The sequence below is a fragment of the Brachyhypopomus gauderio genome, unplaced genomic scaffold (genome assembly GCF_052324685.1).
Source record: "Brachyhypopomus gauderio isolate BG-103 unplaced genomic scaffold, BGAUD_0.2 sc194, whole genome shotgun sequence".
NCBI lineage: Eukaryota > Metazoa > Chordata > Actinopteri > Gymnotiformes > Hypopomidae > Brachyhypopomus > Brachyhypopomus gauderio.
Genome location: NW_027507015.1, coordinates 245,001 through 250,000, shown reverse-complemented (window position 1 = coordinate 250,000; position 5,000 = coordinate 245,001). Strand labels below are relative to the sequence as shown.

At 42.3% G+C, this 5,000-nt stretch overlaps 3 non-coding genes across 3 annotated transcripts; all 3 read left to right on the top strand.

The window, feature by feature from the left end:
* The first annotated feature begins 577 nt into the window (after positions 1 to 577).
* trnar-ccu (transfer RNA arginine (anticodon CCU)) lies at positions 578 to 650 on the top strand. The gene has a single exon. It is a non-coding gene; the product is annotated as a tRNA-Arg (tRNA).
* Positions 651 to 2,682: 2,032 nt separating this feature from the next.
* On the top strand, positions 2,683 to 2,755 carry trnar-ccu (transfer RNA arginine (anticodon CCU)). The gene has a single exon. It is a non-coding gene; the product is annotated as a tRNA-Arg (tRNA).
* Positions 2,756 to 4,787: 2,032 nt separating this feature from the next.
* Positions 4,788 to 4,860, top strand: trnar-ccu (transfer RNA arginine (anticodon CCU)). The gene has a single exon. It is a non-coding gene; the product is annotated as a tRNA-Arg (tRNA).
* Positions 4,861 to 5,000: the final 140 nt, after the last annotated feature.

Below are 5,000 nucleotides of genomic sequence, written 5' to 3'. Positions count from 1 at the left end.
GCATGTTTGCCAAGCTGATATGTTCATATGCTTGTACAAAAGATCTGCCAATTCCCTTGAGCCATGAGGTTGATTTGCTGACAACAGATGGCGTGATGACAAGGGGTAATGTCGAGAGATGTGTTACATTGGCCTATCTTATCAAAGATCTCTTGCTGAATCTTCTCCAGGACCTCCAGACTTCTACATATTTGGCCAAAAGAATGGACGCGGAACAACGTGTGGATTTTTCAAATGTCACTGGATATCAAAGATTGGGTGAAAGGGAAACTGAAATCCAGAAAGATTGAAAATACAAAAGATCTGCTAAGTCCCCTGCTCAGTGGGTGAAAGGGAAACTGAAATTCATAATGATTGAAATGACAAAAGATCTGCTAATTCCCTTCAGCTATGGTCGTGTTTGCACAAAGCAGTACAGAAACAAAATTGAGTTGAAGCATTGTACTGACTTTTCATTTTTCTGTCTCTCAGGTGTCTGACTAGAACAGACTGTACTGAGAACAGAGCCCTCTGATATATTCCAGAAGTATAGGTTGCGTTCATCGTGGGTACTGGACATCCGCAAGCTTTAGCAAGAGCCCCAGTGGCCTAATGGATAAGGCACTGGCCTCCTAAGCCAGGGATTGTGGGTTCGAGTCCCATCTGGGGTGCTGGGAAAGCAGAGTGGCGCAGCGGAAGCGTGCTGGGCCCATAACCCAGAGGTCGATGGATCGAAACCATCCTCTGCTAAGTCAGCTTTAGTCCTAAAAAAGCATTCCTTTAGTCCAAAAATAGCACACCTTTCAATGTCAGAGGGGTGTGAGTCAAAAATTGATAGAAAGCCTCTAAAGACAGGGTGAATTCACTCTATAGCATTTCTTTCAATGTTTTAATTTAATGAAACTCTTCAAGGCACTTCATGCTTCACTCTAGCAAATCCCAATAGACACTCAAAATAACCTACAAATTCAAGCTTGTGTCGTAAAAAATTTAAGTCCCTTTCAAGAAAGTGAATGAAAATGGTGCTCGACAAGATGTTTAGAAGTAGACCTGGAAATTTCAAAACTTAAAAGCATGTTTGCCAAGCTGATATGTTCATATGCTTGTACAAAAGATCTGCCAATTCCCTTGAGCCATGATGTTGATTTGCTGACAACAGATGGTGTGATGACAAGGGGTAATGTCGAGAGATGTGTTACATTGGCCTATCTTATCAAAGATCTCTTGCTGAATCTTCTCCAGGACCTCCAGACTTCTACATATTTGGCCAAAAGAGGTGACGCGGAACAACGTGTGGATTTTTCAAATGTCACTGGATGTCAAAGATTGGGTGAAAGGGAAACTGAAATCCAGAAAGATTGAAAATACAAAAGATCTGCTAAGTCCCCTGCTCAGTGGGTGAAAGGGAAACTGAAATTCATAATGATTGAAATGACAAAAGATCTGCTAATTCCCTTCAGCTATGGTCGTGTTTGCACAAAGCAGTACAGAAACAAAATTGAGTTGAAGCATTGTACTGACTTTTCATTTTTCTGTCTCTCAGGTGTCTGACTAGAACAGACTGTACTGAGAACAGAGCCCTCTGATATATTCCAGAAGTATAGGTTGCGTTCATCGTGGGTACTGGACATCCGCAAGCTTTAGCAAGAGCCCCAGTGGCCTAATGTATAAGGCACTGGCCTCCTAAGCCAGGGATTGTGGGTTCGAGTCCCATCTGGGGTGCTGGGAAAGCAGAGTGGTGCAGCGGAAGCGTGCTGGGCCCATAACCCAGAGGTCGATGGATCGAAACCATCCTCTGCTAAGTCAGCTTTAGTCCTAAAAAAGCATTCCTTTAGTCCAAAAATAGCACACCTTTCAATGTCAGAGGGGTGTGAGTCAAAAATTGATAGAAAGCCTCTAAAGACAGGGTGAATTCACTCTATAGCATTTCTTTCAATGTTTTAATTTAATGAAACTCTTCAAGGCACTTCATGCTTCACTCTAGCAAATCCCAATAGACACTCAAAATAACCTACAAATTCAAGCTTGTGTTGTAAAAAATGTAAGTCCCTTTCAAGAAAGTGAATGAAAATGGTGCTCGACAAGATGTTTAGAAGTAGACCTGGAAATTTCAAAACTTAAAAGCATGTTTGCCAAGCTGATATGTTCATATGCTTGTACAAAAGATCTGCCAATTCCCTTGAGCCATGAGGTTGATTTGCTGACAACAGATGGCGTGATGACAAGGGGTAATGTCGGGAGATGTGTTACACTGGCCTATCTTATCAAAGATCTCTTGCTAAATCTTCTCCAGGACCTCCAGACTTCTCCTACATATTTGGCCAAAAGAATGGACGCGGAACAACGTGTGGATTTTTCAAATGTCACTGGATATCAAAGATTGGGTGAAAGGGAAACTGAAATCCAGAAAGATTGAAAATACAAAAGATCTGCTAAGTCCCCTGCTCAGTGGGTGAAAGGGAAACTGAAATTCATAATGATTGAAATGACAAAAGATCTGCTAATTCCCTTCAGCTATGGTCGTGTTTGCACAAAGCAGTACAGAAACAAAATTGAGTTGAAGCATTGTACTGACTTTTCATTTTTCTGTCTCTCAGGTGTCTGACTAGAACAGACTGTACTGAGAACAGAGCCCTCTGATATATTCCAGAAGTATAGGTTGCGTTCATCGTGGGTACTGGACATCCGCAAGCTTTAGCAAGAGCCCCAGTGGCCTAATGGATAAGGCACTGGCCTCCTAAGCCAGGGATTGTGGGTTCGAGTCCCATCTGGGGTGCTGGGAAAGCAGAGTGGCGCAGCGGAAGCGTGCTGGGCCCATAACCCAGAGGTCGATGGATCGAAACCATCCTCTGCTAAGTCAGCTTTAGTCCTAAAAAAGCATTCCTTTAGTCCAAAAATAGCACACCTTTCAATGTCAGAGGGGTGTGAGTCAAAAATTGATAGAAAGCCTCTAAAGACAGGGTGAATTCACTCTATAGCATTTCTTTCAATGTTTTAATTTAATGAAACTCTTCAAGGCACTTCATGCTTCACTCTAGCAAATCCCAATAGACACTCAAAATAACCTACAAATTCAAGCTTGTGTTGTAAAAAATTTAAGTCCCTTTCAAGAAAGTGAATGAAAATGGTGCTCGACAAGATGTTTAGAAGTAGACCTGGAAATTTCAAAACTTAAAAGCATGTTTGCCAAGCTGATATGTTCATATGCTTGTACAAAAGATCTGCCAATTCCCTTGAGCCATGATGTTGATTTGCTGACAACAGATGGTGTGATGACAAGGGGTAATGTCGAGAGATGTGTTACATTGGCCTATCTTATCAAAGATCTCTTGCTGAATCTTCTCCAGGACCTCCAGACTTCTACATATTTGGCCAAAAGAGGTGACGCGGAACAACGTGTGGATTTTTCAAATGTCACTGGATGTCAAAGATTGGGTGAAAGGGAAACTGAAATCCAGAAAGATTGAAAATACAAAAGATCTGCTAAGTCCCCTGCTCAGTGGGTGAAAGGGAAACTGAAATTCATAATGATTGAAATGACAAAAGATCTGCTAATTCCCTTCAGCTATGGTCGTGTTTGCACAAAGCAGTACAGAAACAAAATTGAGTTGAAGCATTGTACTGACTTTTCATTTTTCTGTCTCTCAGGTGTCTGACTAGAACAGACTGTACTGAGAACAGAGCCCTCTGATATATTCCAGAAGTATAGGTTGCGTTCATCGTGGGTACTGGACATCCGCAAGCTTTAGCAAGAGCCCCAGTGGCCTAATGTATAAGGCACTGGCCTCCTAAGCCAGGGATTGTGGGTTCGAGTCCCATCTGGGGTGCTGGGAAAGCAGAGTGGTGCAGCGGAAGCGTGCTGGGCCCATAACCCAGAGGTCGATGGATCGAAACCATCCTCTGCTAAGTCAGCTTTAGTCCTAAAAAAGCATTCCTTTAGTCCAAAAATAGCACACCTTTCAATGTCAGAGGGGTGTGAGTCAAAAATTGATAGAAAGCCTCTAAAGACAGGGTGAATTCACTCTATAGCATTTCTTTCAATGTTTTAATTTAATGAAACTCTTCAAGGCACTTCATGCTTCACTCTAGCAAATCCCAATAGACACTCAAAATAACCTACAAATTCAAGCTTGTGTTGTAAAAAATTTAAGTCCCTTTCAAGAAAGTGAATGAAAATGGTGCTCGACAAGATGTTTAGAAGTAGACCTGGAAATTTCAAAACTTAAAAGCATGTTTGCCAAGCTGATATGTTCATATGCTTGTACAAAAGATCTGCCAATTCCCTTGAGCCATGAGGTTGATTTGCTGACAACAGATGGCGTGATGACAAGGGGTAATGTCGGGAGATGTGTTACACTGGCCTATCTTATCAAAGATCTCTTGCTAAATCTTCTCCAGGACCTCCAGACTTCTCCTACATATTTGGCCAAAAGAATGGACGCGGAACAACGTGTGGATTTTTCAAATGTCACTGGATATCAAAGATTGGGTGAAAGGGAAACTGAAATCCAGAAAGATTGAAAATACAAAAGATCTGCTAAGTCCCCTGCTCAGTGGGTGAAAGGGAAACTGAAATTCATAATGATTGAAATGACAAAAGATCTGCTAATTCCCTTCAGCTATGGTCGTGTTTGCACAAAGCAGTACAGAAACAAAATTGAGTTGAAGCATTGTACTGACTTTTCATTTTTCTGTCTCTCAGGTGTCTGACTAGAACAGACTGTACTGAGAACAGAGCCCTCTGATATATTCCAGAAGTATAGGTTGCGTTCATCGTGGGTACTGGACATCCGCAAGCTTTAGCAAGAGCCCCAGTGGCCTAATGGATAAGGCACTGGCCTCCTAAGCCAGGGATTGTGGGTTCGAGTCCCATCTGGGGTGCTGGGAAAGCAGAGTGGCGCAGCGGAAGCGTGCTGGGCCCATAACCCAGAGGTCGATGGATCGAAACCATCCTCTGCTAAGTCAGCTTTAGTCCTAAAAAAGCATTCCTTTAGTCCAAAAATAGCACACCTTTCAATGTC